A 21703-nucleotide genomic window follows, 5' to 3' on the forward strand; every position below is an offset into this window, starting at 1 on the left:
CAAACTAAACAAAAATGCACTTCAGCTTTTGCTCCTTTATCAATTGACTTCATTTGATCAAACTTACAACCTTTCAATAGTGATGTTCTTGTTCTCGATCACCTTGAAATAAAAAAATCACAATATTGAAGGACTTTTTTTTCTTAGCACATCGTAACAACATATAACATATAATTAATTTATTGAATATCAAATGTTTCGATAAATGCCTCAAGTGTTAAAAACACATTAATTTGGAATCAGCATAAAACAACTTTTGATCAATAAGAATTTTTCTAAAATGATTACGATAATCTCCATCCTTAGTCTTACAAAAAAATTTCCTAAGTGATCAACTTGTGCAATTTTATGTTTCTTAGTGTTGCAGTAGAAACATATTCTTTAATGTTCTTAGTGCTGCAGTAGAAACATATTCTTGAATGTTTTTCTCACTTTACAATCTATAAGCAGAAACAAATTTGTAGTGATCTATCTATCGACCACTAGTCTATTAACTGAAACAGAAAAGTACTATATTAAACAAGCAAGACAAGTTGCAGTAATTCTAGACAGGAAGAATGCAAAAGACACCAACCAAAACACCATTAACGTAGACTAAAACGCAGAAAAAAATTAAAATCGATAGACAATATAAACTTAAAAGTTCAGAAAAATTCTAACATTATTCAAAGTGAAACACAATTAAAGATACGGAAGCAAGAACATGAACTCAACATATATCAATTTTTGACAAATTTAATCAAGATCAATCAAATTTTCATAAAAAAATCAAAATCCACTAAACTAAAATGCAACAAAAAATAGTAAATGGAGCTAAAACTGTTCGAAAAAGACTAATGAACTTACTTGAGCACAAGAGGATGAATGTCTTGACTTGTGGAAGAAGATCGGAGAAAAAATAGTTCAACTATTTGAGATTATAAAAAAATAGGGAAGAATAGAGATTGAAGAAGAGAGACAAAAATTGTTGGATAATTAAATGAATTTAAAAAAAGGAAACTATTAAATAAAATATAAAAAGGGCCTTTATTGCGTTTTTTACAAACTTGTATTTATCCTTCAAATTCTAAAAGTGATGAAAAGGTCCTTGACCCCACAACCCGATTCCACTTTTTAACTTTTTTTAAACTAACCCTAAAAATTAAATAAAAAAGAAATTGAGTGGTTATTGTGCAAATTTAAGTTTTGGAGGTGTCCCCAATTCCAATTAATCTCCAAATACCCTCTTATATAACAACACATCTTTTCCCCAATGTTCATCCCCACATCATCATTCTCAACAAGTATTCTCTTGTCCTTCCTTGATTCCAATTTTTCTTATAGGAGGTCTTTTTGGGGTTTCAATGGCTCCATGACTGGATTTCAAGAACTGAGCCAGTGGTGAATCTTCTTCTTCTACTTGTTGATGCTGCTTTCCTATTATAGATCTGGTGGGGTTTCATTTCTTACTAATGGAGTTTCGACTAGAAACTTGCCTAAGGCAATGATAGCGAAAACAATGGAGACGCTGATGGATGGTTATATGGAAGCAAGTGCAAAATCGTGATGAATGACGGTGAGATCTATGAGATTTCTCAGATTCAAAGTTAGATTCATCTCCTTGTCTTTCTGCTTTAACTCCATCTCCATCGCTGCCATTTCCATCAACTCGTTGTCAAGGTCGATTTTTAATTTCCAAAAGGTATTTTTTTTCCTTTTCTCCAAGTTATGGTTTCATCCATTTTTAGTTGCTTAAAAATATGTAGAGATTGATAAAAATCAATCCAGAATTTTAAATGCTTTTTACAAAATTTTCAAAGCATTAATCTTTGTTTAGTCTATTGTTGGGTACAATATTTTCACTCAAATTGACATCAGTAATAGAATTTGGATTATGTGCGACATTATATAAATTGTACAAATTATGCTTTGTTTTATCAATTTATTTTAGGTGCATTTTTTGTGGTGTGTTGTGTGAACATTAACTTTATTAGCTCAACCTCCAATAGATAGCATGGTGAAGGTGACGTATCTCGTTTGACCTATAGTTCATATCTGCTCATTAATAACATGTGCAAATTTAATAATAGCTTACTCTATTGCTTCAACAATTACTAAATCTGCTAGTTTTAGAGCTTTAAAATATCCTTGTTCAATAACACTTGTCTATAATAAACTTACGTAAGACAAATAAAGTCCTTCAATAGCCTATACGTCGAAGAAGGAAATGATAGAGAAGGAACAACATGATATACCTAGAGGAGGAACAACATTGAGTCTTCTACGATTAGTCATTCCATTGATATTTTCTTTGAAAAGTCAATTAGGTATGCAAATTACAGTTTTGAGTCGATGATTGATACGTATTCAGATTTAAGAGGGTTTTTATTGTTAAGTTAGAATTATGCTAGTTTTTTTGAATTTAGAAAGGCTTTAGAAGAACAAAAATTGAAAAATTTCTTTCAATTTCTATTTCAAAAGTTACTTATAACTTAAATATGTGATATTATATTTCAGAGTCGAATTTATAACAACCAAAAAGAGGAAGTTTGGATAAGTTATAGTAGCATGTCGATTTGTTTTGGCATGAGAGAGTTTGCTATCATCACTGACCTAAATTGTCATAAGGTAGATATGTATGATAATGAAAAAATGTCAACTAAGACAAAAAGGAGATGACAAAAATTCTTGATGAGGTGAAAAAGAGTTGCAAGAGAAATGCGTTGATTGAACATCTCATGACCAAAGATATTAGTAAAGATGTAAAAATTATTGTGCTTACTTTATTTTGTTAATAGGATTCTTTGTGGAAAAGAATTTGAACACAAATATTTATAAAAAGTGAATTTGCTCTCGGCCAATAGATAAATATTTTCTATTTATCTATGGGGTCGTATTAGCTATATATTACAATTAGCCATCTATTGCAAGTGGTGAAGCCCAATACGAAGATCACCAATCTATATGACTTTTCAGAGTCTTTATGGTAAATTTTATTTTATTTTAGTCCATATTTCTTTTTTTTCTTCATTATTTTTGGGTGCATCCAATATTGTTATTTCTCTTTGAGATTATTTAAGGTGGTGTTTGTATTTGAGGTTATTCCTTTCCTTTGAAAAAAATATAAAGTGTTTTTCAGAATAAGTGTCTGCAAACCAAGATTTTTTTTTGTCTTTTGGTAATTGATAATGAACTGATTGAGATTTATAACTGAATATACAAAGTCTAAATTCTATTTGTTGCTTTACATATGCGACAACATTATTATTGTTATTTAGAAATAAAAAGCTAAGCATGTTGGGTAGGTCAAAATCACTTGTTATTATTACTAACAAATAGTCAAATGGGGAAAATATAGTAATTGTACTACATATTATCATTTTAAAAATATCATTTCAACAATCTACTTGCCTCAAATTATGTAAACCCTAGGCCACAACTCCTATATATCGATACATTTCTCTGCATAAGATATTTATTTTTTTCAGAAAAGTAAATAAGAAAAATCAAGTATATAACAGATCATCATGTCCCTCCCCCTACCCTATCAACTTGAAGACCATTGTTGATATTAATAGTCCTTTTGATGTTTTCAATAGCGACCTGAGCCGCTTCTCTATCTTTTTTCCGTTGCCATTTGAATTTCTCTTTCTACAACTGCTTCCCCTACAACTTAAACTAATTCTTCTTCTCTTTTTCATCAAATGCTTCACCAAGATTTTTTTTGGATTTGAAGACCATATAAGCATATCATTTCTTTTAATTCATGACTCCTTGCATACCAAGAATTTGTGTTTTAGATGTCTTTCTACGTGTCAATTTGAAGAGGAGTGGTGAAGTGAAAAAAGTGATATGCTAATATGATATTAAATCCAAAAAAATAAATTTTTGGAGAAGTGTTTACTAAAAAAGAGATAAAAATAGTTAAATTTGCAGGTGAAAGAGTTGCAAGAAAGAGTTTTGTACTTTACATCAAAAGTTGCAAGATCGCTATTGCAAACATCAAAAAGATTGTTAACTTTGACTATGATCTTCAAGTTGAAAGAGATTTGTTGGTAATTATCAATATATAGTTTTAGCATTTTATTTTTAAATATCAATAACAATGATATTTATTAAAGGAGTAGATGCACAAACTTTTTCTTGCATAAACATCAATAACCTTAATTAACTATAGCCAAAGGTTGTAAAACTAGTCTATCAAACCATAATTTACCCAACTTATTTAAATGACATGACTATATTTGATTGGTCAGAAAGTATCACATGTACATATGCGACACATTATTTTGGCCTTTTATTTGATTAGGCATGCCCTCTCATTAAGAAATACTTCTATTAATGAGATTGATTATCATACGAACTACATGAAATTATTAATAATTTCATGCACAAAGTGAAATACTTCTGTTATTGATTTTCCAAAAGTTATGTTTCAATGAAATATAAGGAGTAATTAAAATGAGCATTTTTATATAAAAAAAAGCTTAAAACAAAAATTGTGTTCCAATAAAATTTTATTAAAAAATTATTTTTAAATTAGTTTGGTGACTTTCTAAATGAAATATCAATAGTTAAGTGACTTTGAAGTTATAAAAGAAAGTTGACTAAGTTTTGTTTGTTTGTCAAATTTGATGTGAAGTTTAGTTTAGTTGATTTTTGTAGGATAATTGGTATTTTACTTCCTATTTTGGAAGTAACTTGCGACATGATCTATCTATGCTTCAATTCTCATTCAGCTATATGAAAATTCACATCTGCTAATGATTTTTATTCCAGAGGACAAATTAAGGTGTGTGACATGGGCCTATTTTGCACATTAATATGAGCTCCACACTATTAATTACTAGATGCTTCAAAACCCTCAATTTCAAAGCTAGAAATTCCAAAAGTTAGGGCAATATCATGGATTCCTTTCAAATTTGTTTGTAATGATTGAATTATATTTTATTATAATATCATTGATGATTTTAGATGATTTTATGTTGAATCACCCAAGAATCCATGAATTCTCCTATTTTCCCTATTTGGATCTAAAAATGTGGGTATTGATTGATGCAAGTAGAATATGATAGAATTATGCATGTGGTAATTGAAATTCTTGAATTATATTATCATCCATGTCTAATGTAGTAATTATAGATGTGTTGATGGATTGTGATTTATGGTCCTTGAAGGGAAAATTATGAGATCAATGCATGATTATAAGATTTAAGTATATGCTTTATGAACACTTCGAGAGTAAATTGAACATGAATATGATCTAGTTGTTATGTTGTTAGATGATCATTCTCATGTACACATTTATCCATGAATATGATATGATGAGAAATGTATTCGCACAATATGATGATTCTATGGTTGAAAGACTATTTGCTGGTGTAATATACCACAAATACAATAAATTACAGTTGAAATAAAATGAGTAAAATGTATAAACAAATCTTTAGGCTGAGGCACGGATATCTCGCTCTCTCTAAGGAGATTCAAGTCCAATGCGGCATAATCAACACTGATCCAGCAGTAATACTCTTGACTTGTCTCCTCCAGGATGCAACAACCCAACAACATGTACAACTCAAGCAACTCCGAATTAGTTGAAGAATCCAAAGCTCCACAAAAAGAACACCTTCCTTCAACATATAATACTCGCTTTGGTATATAGTGAATATAGTTGAAGACTTAGAATATTATTCTTTGTCTCAACTCTCTCTTTCACTACTACACTAATTTCAATATAAACATAATAAAATACTACTCATCTTTTTTCTCTATATTTTCTTGCACTTCTCTTGTTGTTTTTTCTCCTCTACCAAAACAAAGAAACATGACACTATTTATAGTTGACGAATTCGTACTTGCAATGAATAGGAAGATAGTGGGTAGTAAATTTGCTAAATGAATGACTCAAATGTTACATAAGTTATAAGACATAAATATAGAATAATGGGTGAAATGAAGAGTTGGTGGTTACATAAGTTACAAAAATTAATGACCACTTTCTTCCACAATTGATGAGAGTAAAGAGGCACAAATGTAATGTCCATCAATAGACATAACATGATATATAATATGACATATAATATATTTTTATTAATATTAAAATGTCACACAAACACTATTCTCACCTATTGAATCTATGAGCTATAGTATGAATTATGTTGGATTAATTGTCAAGACATTCTTCCATGAACATGCAATTAAGTCAGGACTTAATATGTTATCTATGTGAATTAATGCTTAGCACCGAGTGAATATGAATATGAGATTAAGGCTTGTACAATAGTTGCATGAGTCCAAGCTTCCCAATGTAAGTTTTACACTGTTGAGTTCGACTTTCCAGATGGGTTCCTTCTACCGTAGTTGAGTTATTAACTTCTTAAGGAATCTTCTTCCAATTTTAAGTGTTGACGATCGCTAGTCAGTATAATAACCCAACTATATAAGTTGGGACCCAATTCCACATGGAGTGGTACGTGTTTAAGATTCAATAGCCACGTACAAATATATTCAAGTCAAACATAGGAATAAATATTTACGAATAAAAATGTAATTTAAGTTAAAAGGTGACACAAGTGTCAAATATGGGGGTTTCGATTTTAATTATCAACTACAATAGCAGAAAATAATACGAATAAACAAGAATGATCAGACGGGTTCTTGGGATGTGATTGAATTATAGACTAATATAGACAAATGGGTAATAGCAACTGATAGTGACTAGTTGTAAATCAAAGACTAAGCCAAAATTTAGTGAGGATAAACTTTCTCTTAGAAAATTTGCCCTGAATCAAGTTGGTTTCTCTCGAACAACAACAAATATCAATTACTAATAACCTACGCTTTAGTCCATTCACTTTCTCGAGCTGAATATGTGGAAAAGAATTTAGGATGTACTCTCTCGATCTAAACGCATGACAACCCAATACCCACAGACCATCAAATCAATAATCTTTGATTTAAAACCTCTCTCTCGAGCAAGCCAAAGCACGAATGTCACATCCCCAAAATACACCCTAGAAGTTAGGTGCAATCTCGGATTGCAACCGGCGTACTTGACCTTTCAGAGGTCTTGTACAAGCCCTACATATCATTCATCGCATAAACTAGTGAAAAGTAGTGCTGAATTAAATTTTTTCACAAAACATATCATAGTCTTTAAAATCTCTTTCATATAAAGTCATAGGAAAAACTAAGTCTCAATCTCATCATCTTAGGACACAAGAATACTTGAGACACGGTCCATACTTCAAAATACGAATATAAAAATACTTAGTCTATTACAACACTTCAAATGGAAACATAAAAGACAATATACCCTTGAGTCAATTGAGGACGTACTTAAACTTCTCTTGAACGATGCTACAGTCCAAGTCTTCACTTCCCAAAAGATCCTCACCTAACAAGAACTACAGAGATAGATAAAAGCATGGAGTTAGTACAACCACATGTACTAAGTATGACATTATGTATAAAAATCATGAAAAAGAACATTTATTGAAAATATACATCTTTTCATTTAAAAATCATATTATAATCATAAGAACAATATTAAACAACTTAGAAATACATAAGATAACATTTAAGGAATTAAACATATTTTTGGAAGCACTTTACAGTAGCTTGACTTCACTGTACAGTGAAGTCCTTCACTGTTACAGTGAAGTATTTTCTCTTCACTTTTAACTCTTTCAAACATGTAGTATTTTCACTAAAAGCGATCCTAAGACCCACTTAAGCAACACAAAGAGAGACCGCCCATACAACCTCCCTAAGAATACAATGACCCTCAAGAACACTTATAATAATTCACATACACACTTACAAGACATCAAACTATCAACACATAGATAATAGGACATTTCCTCATCAAAGGCTATCAAAAGACTTAAGTAGGTCAAGAAGATAAGTCCATGATTGACCTCTTCAAGACTACCTAAATAATACTTAAGACTTCCTAAGTTTGGATCATTTCCACATAATCAACATCTTCCCTAACTAGATTCATTCTTAAGACTCATATAGGTAAGATAAGAAGTGACCATTCCTATGCCCCCTTCACACCTTAACTATAAACCCTTAACTACTCTAGATAAGTACTTATTCCATTAACATACTTTCTTACTTAACTTAAGTCATTACATTCATTAGTTCATTTAGGAGACATTCAACACATAAAATACACTCAAGTAATGGTCTTACAAGACCTAGGGACTCTAACTAACACCTTCAAAGCCAATTGTGCAATGTCTAGATAGCATCTTATACCACCACCTAAACTTCGTAGAACTTCTCTAGTACTAGTTAGTATCCCACATGATGAGAATAGGAAATAGCAGACATAGACCATGATAGCAAGACGTGGAATCCGGAGTTCTATCCTACTCCGATGAGGTTGTTCTACTTTCCAAGGGTAGAACTTAGACACATCCCATGTAGGCACATGGTTAAGAAATATGAAGGGCATGTTTTGTAATCTAGTATCATTCTTAACTAGAACTACTTCCTTTACCATACTCACTCGGTTCTAGCCTTCTTTCTCATAGAGTAATTAACACATAAGGTTCACATAAAAGGGTTCCATAACAAGTTCATAACCCAATGACATTTATCCTACCAAGGAAAGGTCCACTAGGTCTACCTCACAATGGTGACAAGAAGCTCATAATTACTTTCCTAAGGATTAATATGATGCCGTTCCATTCAATTAACCTTAAGTCCATCATTCCTTTACTTTGAAGTATACCATTACGGCTTACGACTTCAACATTCACAACCTTACCACTAGGTTCAAGGTTTTCACATAAAAGACTCTCTTAAGTTCATTTAAGGTCACATGTCATTCATACATTCAAGACTAGGAGAATTTAGCATCCTAAGTCAAGACATCACATATTAATATTCATATATACATCAAGTAAGGAACACAAGTCAACCAAGACAAGACACCACATACTTCACCTTAGCATACATCACATGTCATTTTAGAAGCACATAGAAACAACCCTAACATCTTCAAGTCATCCTATATACTATCATAACATCATCAATGTGACCAATATAGATTCATATAGTCAAGTAGGAATAACCAAGAGTCAACCCTAAGACTATACACATAAGGTCAAAGTCATAGTCTAACATGACCACCTAAGCCAACACGAATAGAAGAACACATATATGACATCACATGTAATAGTTATTGTCATGACTAACATAATTAAACTACACAAATAGCTATATTACTTCAAGTAATGCGGACAAGGCCATGAACATCATATTGCATAAATAACGCCGACAAGGCCACATTAATAGCAAGTAAAACATATAACACCGCCACCATAAGTGGACCATACTAATCACAATAGGATTGAAGTATAAACAACATCAAATAAATGAAATAGGGCAGCGTACCACCACTCCATCCTCAACACCTCAATTCGATGCTAAATCATCCAATTCAATACTATAAGGCCCTTACCAATGGCCATGAACATCAATTCAACATAAAAACTACAATAATCAATGAACTACGTTAATTCAATGTAAATTCATCAATCTAACACAACCTAGATATCAATTTACTACAATTTTTACATCAGTGTGTATAGTCCACATAAAACTACATAAGAATTCATCAACATCAGGTCAATATTAAGTAACCCACAACTTAGTCAAAAACTAGGGTTCATCCAATTCATAGGTTGATAGGTAATTTAGGTTAAAATCATCAATACAATGTCAATTTAATCCATAATAAACGTTTAAAAACAATTGATGCAAGAACCCATGGTAGAATCATGAAATTGGACAATTCAACTTTGAAAACTTAGAAAACATCTTGAGAATTGGGGCTCCTTGATGAAACGAGTTTCAAGGATCAAAATCCATACCTTGATGAAGCTAATTCTTCAATTTTATGAAGAATCTCCACTCAATTCGTCACACCAAGCTCTTCTTTGACTTTGGACTTCAATGGAGTCTTAAGGAGTTTCTAAGGGATTTTGGGGTTTTGATTTGGAAGAATGAAATCTTTTAAGTGTCACACACTTATATACATGTTTAAAATACCCAAAATACCCCTAAAGAACCGCCAAACCTTTATGTTGAAGTGGGGTGAAATTACGAGTTCACCCCTAACTTGGCAGTGAACTGCACGCAGGGAGACAGTCCACCAACGGTTGGCAGTCGACGGACCATTTGTCCACAAATGGACCATCCTGTCCTTCCCTTGGTTGGATTAGAGACTTGAAATGGTCCTCCTCCCACACAAGACTAAGTACATACCTACGGCACCCATCGACGGGGCGTCGATAGTCCCACGAGCCGTTGATGCCTCCGTCATTTAGGGCTGCCTGGGACAGTCTTGACTCCAAGTTTTGGGTCCTTCCTCAAGGACCCTTGGTTGGTCCTTGGGGATGTTTGCGCAAATTTTTCCAACCCAAAAATGACCGTATACGAGTTTAGAACTTCTTACATGAATTTCATCCAATGCGAACACGTAAAACTCAACGAAACATGCTTAGACACACAAGGTTATTTCAAGGCACATCTTTCGAACATCATGGACGTTCTTGGACGTTTGACCTCCAAACTACACGAAACTTGACACACTGCCTATATATGCTATAATAACTCATTTAAGGACCCTATAACATCATGAATCACACATAAAAACATAAAATCACATGTGAGGCACATAGGTGACTTAGTCGTCGAACGTCTTGGTCGTCCCTTGACGTTTGACTTCCAATGCACCTAAACTCTTAGACATTTCCTCTATAACATATACTAAACCTATTTAGGACCTTAGACCATCAAGACCAACATGTTAGGCTCTAGTTCAACTAAGTTATTTTTGGGGTCCTACAACGAAGGTAGAATTGCATTTGCAACTAAATTAAATCACAATTACTGATTGAAATAACTTTTAAACAACATTTACACTATCAATTAGCAATACCCAATAGCTAAATGCGGTTTTCTGCAATGTAATGGGTTGTGTACTTGTTTCTCTTTTTTTTAGCAATATACATCTCTATGATTTGAGACCATATATCATAATTTGTTTCGTTTAGAATTATTCCTGCAGGAATTTTCAGATTGAATGATAATCCGAGTAGAGCAATTTTCTGATATTTCCATGACTCTGATACCAAGTTCAAATCTTGAAAAAAATAGTTCCCTTTTGTATTCTATTATTTCTCAAAGAGGCATGTACGACATGTACATGAATATATGACTGCTACTAAGTTACAATCTATGGACAAAGTTAATATCTTCCTATTATACAATGATTACTAGAATGAAATAATTTCCTATTTATGATGATTACAAAACCAAGCTCTAAAATATCTCTACAGTGTCATGACACACCATTTTGTCATTGTAATTATGTTACGACCCAAAGTACCCCTTAGTCGTAACCGGCATCATCATCCTCTAAGAGGACTAAGAAAAGCCTCTCAGCATTCTTCATAGCAAATTATAAGTCAAAAACGCGGAAAAATTAAAACTTTTTCTTATATAACAAGGAGTTTACATGGACCTCTACATAGGAAGCATACATAGGCTTCTCGCAATAGACCATAACAACCCATTGCATAGGAATTTAGTCTTGTACTTTGTCTCATATCAACTATCTAAACGAAGTCAAACAATCTGGGCAAAGCCCTTGCACAAATTCATAATTGCCTCATAGGGCTTACATCAATATCTTCAATAATAGGAAAGAAATGAATGTCTATTAGATAATACAAGTACTACTAAGATTGAGTGTGTGGTAGCATCCTCGAACTAGAGGGCATACCAAAAGTTGGAGAGTCTAGTCCAAGCCTTCTTGCTTTAGACTCAATGATACCTCAACAGCCCGAACCTACAATGTTTGGGGAAAACGGAAAGAAATATGGGTTAGTACAAACCACATGTACTAAGTATGGTCCCTATGCATAAAAATCAATAATGCATGAGAAAAGGCACAATTTAGTCAAAACTATGCACAATGACCAATGATTCAATATTCTTATATAAGGAACATCATAATCATATCAACATATAAGTAACTCTAGAAACACTTGCGCAATGCCAAGAATAAAGCCCCATAACCCTATCCAAAGCTAAGTATCACATTAAGCAACCCATTTCATACTTACAACATATTCTGATATATAACATGCTTCATACATCAAAACTAGTCATAGCTTATCAACAAAATCATAAACATAATCATAATCGTAAAAGAACACTATTAGCATCATCCTATAGGATCCTACATGTGCAATATGTAAGAGAAGTCCCATGCCCTCCCTCACGCTATGTAGTAACCTTTAATACAAGCCTAGTAAAAGTTCACATACATAACTTGTTCATACCTTTACTTTAGGGAAATAAGTACCATAACTAACATGAGACCATGTGAGCTATATGGAATCCGGTGTTCTACCCCCACGCCAAAAAGAGAGGGTTAACACTTGCCTAAGGTGCAACCATTCGTACATAGCTATTCTAGGTGGATCCACTAAGATAGAGTCCTATGTGGGCACATAGTTAAAGGACTAGGAGATTGTTTCTAGAAACCTTGACTACTAATCGTGAAGGTTTCTATCTCATGAGACAACACATATCTTGGGAATCCACACTACTAGTCGTGAAGAGACCTATGTGGGAGGCCAGACTTTCTAACGTGAGACCTCCATCTCATTTACATGCTCTTTCGGTGCTAAGCAATTATTCCCTTTAGTAATTATCATGTAGCATCATACAAGTTCACATTAGTCTCTTTTAGACCTTTAAGTAAACATCTTATCGTAATAGCTCATAGGTGATTACAAGTGAGAACTATCCTTTCACTTTGGACACAACTTTATAATCTTGAGAAACTACATTCAATCATATAATGATCACATCATAACATAATTACATACTTCATAGCCAATTCATAGATCTAGGGTTAGGGATGAGGGATCCTTGTCACCAACATCACAATTAGCTATGACATCTGTAACAATCCAGAAAAAAAAATAAATTAAATAATAGGTACTTAAGGTGATTTAATTATTAATTAAAAATCTAAAATTTTAAGGGCATAATGGTCCTTTTACGTATTAATTAAAATAAATCAGATTTGTATTAATCTAATTTAAATCCTATTTGATTAAGTCTTGAATTTAGTCTCCTAATCCTAATAAAACTCTATCTCTCTCTCACGTTTTCCATATCTCTCTCTCACGTTGGTTTCTTCCAAAAATAATTTCAAGAACTTAAAATACATCAAGAGTTAATCACACTTGAAGAACTCACAAGAATTTTTAAGTAAAAGAAAAAGTAATCAAAACGTCAAGGCTAAGAGAGGTTCGTCGAGTGAGGTGTACGCTGAAGTAAATTGGGAGTAGTTTGGAGGAGTTTTTCGGGCAGCAACATTAACGTTTGAACATCGATTAAGGTATGGGTTTCTTCTCTCTTGGTCCCTTTCCCAAGAGATCCCTTAAGGTTCAGAATATTCATTCCGAAAACTAAGATTGTTCCCCGTTGCATGTCCCTATCACTAGCTCCCATTGCACTTTAGGTTGGGTATGTTTGCTGATACAAAGTAGGGATGAAATGTATTTTCGTAATGTTTATGTTTACGTATGTATGTTCGAAATTATGTGAAAAAGTGATGTGTGTGTGAGTGTGTGACAGTGAAATTGGTCTTTGTTTGGAGGTGTGCAATGGCATGTTAATTTTGTATTTTATGTGCTAAAATTGTGCATAATGTGATGTTTTTATGGTGTGTGAAGTTACTAAGTTTGGAGTGAAAAGCTTGATTAATATAATTACAAAACTACACCTAAACGCTTGGTGAAACGCCCTAAGAAGCTAACATATAAAGGTTGATGAACGGGAGTTAAAAATTTTGATTAAAATTCCAGCTTAGCGTACTTAATTTCGTTCAAAAAGATAGACGGAAATCTGGAAATTTTATATATTTAAAAGAGTTGAGGCCACCAGGATTCGAACCTGTGACCTCACCCCTGGCCCTGTCTTGTGCGAAAAAAAAATAATAAAAAAATAAGGCTGGGGGCAGGGATCGAACACGCGACCTGGGAGGAGAAGGAGAATATTTAACAAACAATTAAATGGGAGGCGCGGGGATCGAACCCACGACCTCCCAGTTCGCGAATGGAAAAAAAAAGAGGATGCGAGGCGTGGGAATCGAACCCACGACCTCAGCGCTGAAGGGGAAGGCGAAAAACAAAAAAAAATTTGAGTAAAGTGAGGCTGTAGGGATTCGATCCCACAACCTCACTGCCACTCCCCTATTTAATAAAATAAAGATGGAGGGGCTGTGGGGGTTCGAACCAACCACCTCACAGCTTCCTCTTTAGCGAAAATTAAAAGAAAGTAAGGGGGGCTGTGGGGGTTCGAACCCACAACCTCGCTATTGTAGCAAATTTAATTCAAAAAAATCAAAGGGGTTGTTGGGGCTCGAACCCCCAACCCTTCGGTTAATTAATAGAAAAAATTAAAATAGAAAATTTATCCCTTCATGTAAATATTGAGATTTAATTTAGAATTCTAATTAAAACAGAAAATTAATTCTTTTATGTAAATATTGAGATTTAAATTAGAATTCTAATTAAAATAGAAAATTTATTCTTTCATGTAAATATGGAGATTTAATTTAGAATTCTAATTAAAGTAGAAAATTAATTCTTTCATGTAAATATGGAGATTTAATTTAGAATTCTAATTAAAATAGAAAATTAATTCTTTTATGTAAATGTTGAGATTTAATTTAGAATTCTAATTATAATAGAAAATTAATTATTTCATGAAAATGTTGAGATTTAATTTAGAGTTCTAATGTTATGAATATTAGAAGTAAAATCAATGAAAAAAATATATAAATGATATCCAAGTGATTCAAATTTGGGTTCCCATGCCCAAACCTCCGTATTGATACATAAGTCATACGTGAGTAAAATATTCAAGAATAATGCCATCTATTTAGATCAAAAATCAAGATCTCGCATATATGCTAGATACATAAATCTTGCAATACATAATCTTATGAAAGTAAGAATCACTTAGCGAACTATGAATGAAGCCCCATGGCTTGTATGTATAGACACATAAGTCTAACATACGTTCAAAAATTAAGTGAACCTAAGATGTACGTAATGAAATGATGAACCTTATGAGGGTTAAGTACGAGTTTAAGATATACTAAATGACCAAGTGCATTGGCATATGGTGAGATGAATTATGAAATGAAGAAATGAACATTCACGTAATAAGATGTGAGTAAATATGAAAAACAAAGGTGCTAATAATGAAGAATGTGGTGACAATCATGATGTGAGGCTAATGTATATGATGAGAGCAATCTCAAATGAGCCTAAGTAAATGTTACCAATACGTACTCACCAATGAGAGTGTAAGATAATGAAGAGACCAGTCTCTATGAACACTCTAATGAAAAATATTGAGTTTAAAACACTTAATACTAATGATGAGATGAGAAATCATCTATTGAGCTATTATGTCCTCATACTAGAAGGCAACTTCCATGATGTATGAGTTGAATGTAATGGAACTTTATACTGAGCACCGATAGGCTAGCTATGAGCGGTGATGCCTTCTTTCGGGAAGGGCGGAGGTTCACGTAACTGTCATGAGATGAGACTGTCCGGCTTGCCGGGTATGGCTCTCCATACATCTCCTAGTCTTTGAACCTATATTGCCACTATAGGGATCTGGCGGGGTTAAATTCCCATATACGCTAGCATGTTATTGAGTCACTTTAGCCGGTGATTCCACCTCTTTTCGGTGTGGGGGAGACACTGGATTTCATGATGCTCACATGATTTATGTAGGTTAAAGTTAAAGTTCCCAATGAATGAATGAGGCCAACCTCAAATGAATCATATAAAGAAATGAATGATACCGAAGGTGTTAGGATAGGATAATCAAGAGGTGAGCTAGATTCAGGTAATGACATTAGGTTATTCCTGATCATTGCACAGCAAGCCCGATGAAAGTCTTAAACTACATCCTAGGTATAGCTGGTGTACACACTGACCTATGAATGAATTGAATACTCCCTAGTTGAGGTCCCATATGTGGAGCCCTCATTTTGGAAAGTCTTAAGGTCAAGTCCATGATAACAAGGTCTCATGGTATATAAATAAATAATATGAAAGAAGCTATGTGTTATATGTTATGTGCTATATGAAGATATTATGTGTTTTGTGCCATACGATAATTATAATGATGCATGTCACTCTCATGGTATAACTTTCCCAATCTGAAATTGGCAAGTCCACTGACTTGACTTCCAAAAATCATGTTGTTAGGAAAGAGCGATTCTTTCTCATGCATGTCCCTTGTGTGTGCTTGCATCCATACTTAGTATAAGTGTGTACTAATTCCATACAAACATCTACTTTTAGGTGCAGGCACAGGTGGACGGTAGAGCTACAGGTTCGTTGTTGCAGCTATCCGGACGTCATCATTCATCCAGAGTTCGGTAGGTCCTCATGCTTTCGAGGATGCTACTGTTTTATATTCTAGCGTAGTTTTAGATTTGAGCCAGTGAAGCATGTTCCACTAGCGTTTCTTTCCTTTTTTGGTTCAGACTTTGTATTGGTGCTATTTTGGCCGATATACAATTAATACTTAATGAATTATTTCTTTCAGTTGCTTATCTCTTAAATGTTAGATGGTTGATGATGAACGGTTACGAGATATTAAGAATGTTTAATAAGCATGTTAAGAAACAAAAAGTTTCAAATTTTCCGCTATAATTAACCTATGTAAAGTAAGAATGACGTAAGTAGGCTTGTTTGCGACCTCTGAGAGGTCAACGACGCCGGTCTCGTCTGGGATCTAGTTTCCGATCTTGACAACATCATTATCACATAAGTAGATTTCACCTTGCATAATTGAGATCAAAGGAAATCAAGATCATACCTCATTGCCCTTCATGAGAATTCATACTTCAATACCCATTAACTCATAACCAACATATGAAATAGGGCAATTCATGAAGCATTAACATAACTAAAATCAAAATAAACAAGTGACATGTTCATCACCTTCAACAATTCACCTTGATCAATCAAATAAATTAGGGATTTGAGAGAAAGACATGGGCCAAGGGAAAACTCATAATAATTCATAAATTAACCATTAATTCATACTTAAACAACACTAATTCATAATATTTCATCATAATAGATTCACAATTTTGTTTTAGAAAGAAGGCCCATGTGAGGAGAAAAACTCTTGTTTTGGTGGAATTAGAAATCATCTTTTGAAGGACCTCTTGGGGAAAGGATTACCAAGAGTGAAAGAAACCATACCTTATACATGAGAAATCCACGAAATTGAGTTGGAAAACTTGAAGTCTTGATCTTCTTCTTGGAGCTCTTTTGGTCTTCTATGGAGTTTTGGAGGAAGAGAGAATTTTGGGAGAGAGATATTTTTGAGTTCAACTTGTGGGACTTGATTTTAGTGACAAAATTGACCTAAAACTGACCCTAATACATTATATAGTCACACATTAAATTAACCAAAAGACCCCTCACTTAAATGAGTTTATTTGTGAAGCCAAAACACCCAAAATACGACTTTTACGATATCTAGGAAGTAGGTGCGAGTCGCGAGACTAATTTCCCATTTTGTTTTCGAATTTTGAGCTGATGCAGTAGGGTCCATGTCATCCCCGCTTCACGAGGCCAACTTCATATTCCCTCGTGATGGCTGCGCGATGCGCAGAAGCCACCAGATCTGCGTGCGTGCAGATGCCTTGGCAGCTTGCTCACCCAACTTCGGGTCCTCCCCAAGCACCCTTCCGGTGGTCCTTGGGGTGTTGTGACTGTACTATTTGACCCTCTATACTAAATTCTACCTATTCAAAGTCTTTTTACAAGTTTTGGACTTCATATGAGCCTCCGAAACCTTCATCAAACATAGGGACGTCAACTAGTTAAACTTTGTTAGTTTCCGGACGTTAAGACCTTTCTTTAATGCTATGGCTCCGACACTTCTCAAACAAGTTAGTTACACTTATTTAGGTCTGAAAACATCATCACTCAACATATTAAGCTCTATTGTAGGTCATGGAAATTTCCGGGTGTGTCAAATTAGGCATAATATGAGGGGTTTGGGGGGGGGGGATCTAATATCTTGGAGAGGTTTGTGGAACACTCTAGAATATCTTGAAAGAATTTTGAAAGACTTAAGAATTTTATATGCTTGTAGAGAATTCTAGAATAATAATAAATTGTAAATATGTATTCCCTCTATCCTAATTTATGTGACACTGTTTGTTTTTCTAGAATGAAATAATTTAAGTTTGACTGGAAATTTGCGCATGAAATTTAACACTGTTTGTTTTTCTAGAATGAAATAATTTAAGTTTGACTGGAAATTTGCGCATGAAATTTTATTTTTTTGAAATGAAATCTGTATATAAGTAAATAATACTATAAGTCACAATAATTGATTTCAATATTTTAAAAGATCTCAAAAAATTTATGATAAAAAAAAGATTTGTTTAAATCTCAAAATCTAAAAAGTGCCACGAGACGGAGGGAGTATGAACTTGTTTAGCAATTTTCTTTACGCTTTAACCCCTAAGATTGTAGTATAAATAAAAGGGCTCTCATTTATAAACAAACCAAGAACCAAGCAAGTGTGAATCGTTCTCCAAAGCAATACAAAAGTTTTCTTATATGTTTTATCGAAAAAGTTATTTCAGAAAGAAGTTTGTTTTATTTTTAAGGTTATTTTCGACTTTTAGGAGTCACCACTTAATTTTTTAAGAAAAATCAAGAAAAGTTATTTCCAAAACAACTTAAACAGAAAAAATTATTTTGAAAATATTTTAGGGAGTTCGGGATTCTTATTAGTGTCTTAGGAAGGTGTAAGGCACCTAAGACACTCCGCTAACTTACGGTTATCCAGCGATTAACTTATTTGACTATTTTGTTTTAACTATCTTTCGTTATTCTTAAGATTTTTCATCTAGGCAAACTTTATAAGTTTTGAAATATTCATTGCAATTTACGAATCTGTTTCGAAATCAAGCTTTCTTAAGGTTCTTATCAAAATAGACTTTGTTAACTTTTGCAACTTTCATTGTTTTAAACTTTAATTTTGGTTTTAACTTTGATAAAATAGAAAGGCGCTTCGAAGGGTTTGGGGTTATTCTAACCCTAATCTAACGGCAATTAAGCGGACATATAAACGAGTAGCAAGTAAAGAGAGAGAGAGAGAGAGAGAGTTTGGGTCCAACTTCGGGTTCTGTTGGCCTTGACCGAAATTGGACCCACCTGTTTTGGGTTTTGACCCGTTCACCTGTCCTAATCTAAACAATACAAGATAAAATACAAGAACGTAAAAACGACAAGGGCTTATGCCCATTACAAAGTAAAAATATAAAGTAGAAATAAAGAAAAGGTCTTCTAGTCAGTCTCCTTCAAAATGTCTTCAATCCTCACGACACTTGACCGTGTATGACTCGGAATTTTTTTTTCTTTTTGAGCCTTTGTGGCTCTTTCATGAGATGCAAAGGAGGTGGGAGTTCATGATGAACTCGGCATATTTCACATGCAACGAAATAAATTATAAAGATTAGTAGATGATAAATAAAATCTTGAAAACATCGATAAAACAAAAAAAAAACAAAAGACAACAACAGGATGGGCATATGTACAATCAAGACAAAATATCTCCTTACTATTCTAGGCAGCGCAAACGTCAACCGAGGGACACACCTCCAACGACAAGAATCGCACGATTTTAGATATGAAACGTTTAAACTAGAACCTCACTTCACATACATGGCTCAATAGCCCAAACTGGACTTCATACCCACAAGATGACACATTCAGATTTAACTTTCAATTTAAAAAGGGGAAAGGGAGGCGATATACGAACCATTGAACTACAGTGACCACACCAAAGACTCAGGCATATTTACTTGAACAGATGACAAACAAGAAGAATATTATCAGACGAAAGAGAGAGAAAACCAAAGAAAACAATGGATCATACCGCTAAAGAAATGCTACTAAGTTTAAAACGAATACATATTCAAGTGAAGACATCAACGCCACTATTCGCGGACGGACATAACAACAACAGGCCAACAAAACATGCCATAAAAAAAAAAAACTAAAGTGCAACGCATAACTTCCGCTAATCAACAATACCACAAGCAAAATACACACATTTTTACATCTCGACTCATTCTTTTTGCTGGAGGTGAAAGAAAGAAACAAAACATAGGACAGGACGTCGAGTGTTCAACTTCCACCCAAATCTAACTACATTTAGGGGAAGCATGCCCAATAACATCTAGCAACGTCAACCCAATATCGATAAACAATCCAGCAACACACAACAAAGTTTCCAGCGCTACCTCCACCATATTGAAACCGAGAAGAAGAGGAGAAAATTTCATAAGAAGAAATGTTTACCTGTTGAGGGGCAGCGAACTGAGGCGGATACGAGCAGAGAGTATTTCTTCGTCACACCAGTCGAACTCGAACGCTGTTCTTAACTCAACGACAACACGAACTCGAACGGCACTCAAGCACAACGAGGTATCTACCTTGGACGAGACCTGGGTGGATATAGGTGTGTGTAGATGACGGAATGGATACAAAATCTCCCTAAAACCGAGTCTAAACAAAATTTCCTCCAATCAAATTTTCTAACCCATTTTTTTTCCAAAATCGCTAACCTCAAAATTTCTCAATTCACGCAACAATAACAGGAAGAAAACAAAGAACTTCAACCAACAATTTTCCAATTCTCTCCTTCCGAAAATTCTTTTTTTTTTTAATCAAAATGTCCAACCCAAATTTCTAACCCTTAACATGAAGAAAGACGGGGTTTAAATAGCGAGAGAATTAGGGTTTTCGGATTAGGAGGGCGGGAAATTTCAGGCCCATTTCGAATTTCAAACTTGAAATCCTTTTCCCTAAACAGAGCAGCATCTTTTCTGAAAAATTCGCCCCATCCCGGAAATGGAAAGGAGGGAGAGACGGTCGAGATCAGCCGTGTGTCCTAGGCGAGCGACGTGGAGTCATCTCGGCGTGGCAAGGACGAGAGCTTGTCGCGTAGCTCGCTGCGAGGCTGCGTACGGAGGGAGTGCAGGTTTCCGTTGTGACTCGTCCACGCGCGATGGGGAGAGGAGAGAGTGGAGAGAGGGACGCGTGAGGGAGGGGAGTTTCCGTTTTGGGGTCTGCTTCTTCTGCGTTCTTCTCTGTTCTTTTCTGGGTTTTCCATTTTTGGAAATCGTTTTGTTTTTTCTGGGAATTGCGTGGGGGAGTTGGGGAAGAAGAAAGGGAGGTCGGGTCGGATGGGTGCTGGGTCGGGTAAAACTTAAAGTGTTTGGGCCTAGGAATGGTTTGGGCTGTGTATTATAAGTTGGAGAGTTGGGCTGCTGAGGGAAATTGGGCATTAGGTGGGCTTGAGGGATTAATTTGGTGGGCTGGAAGAGTTGAGATGGGGATTTGGGCTGCTGGGAATTAATAGAAGGGAATGGGAGAGGGATGGGCCGCCTGTTCTTGGGCCTGGGCGGCTGAAATGGGAAATTGGAGGGGGATTAATTGAAATGGGAAGGGAAAAGGGTTAATTTAACAAATAACCGATTGAATTAAAAGATAAATTTGGCTAAACCTTAAATAAACGAATTTGTATCAATTAATTAACGAGCTTCTTTTTGTTTTGG

The 21703-nt window shown here is 34.4% G+C and overlaps 1 long non-coding RNA gene across 1 annotated transcript; it reads left to right on the forward strand.

Moving 5' to 3' along the window:
- Positions 1 to 1232: 1232 nt before the first annotated feature.
- On the forward strand, positions 1233 to 5753 carry LOC114074006. The gene is made up of 2 exons (XR_003574550.1): positions 1233 to 1681; positions 5430 to 5753. It is a non-coding gene; the product is annotated as an uncharacterized LOC114074006 (long non-coding RNA).
- The last annotated feature ends 15950 nt before the right edge of the window (positions 5754 to 21703 follow it).

The sequence above is a fragment of the Solanum pennellii genome, chromosome 9 (genome assembly GCF_001406875.1).
Source record: "Solanum pennellii chromosome 9, SPENNV200".
In the NCBI taxonomy this organism is placed as follows: domain Eukaryota; kingdom Viridiplantae; phylum Streptophyta; class Magnoliopsida; order Solanales; family Solanaceae; genus Solanum; species Solanum pennellii.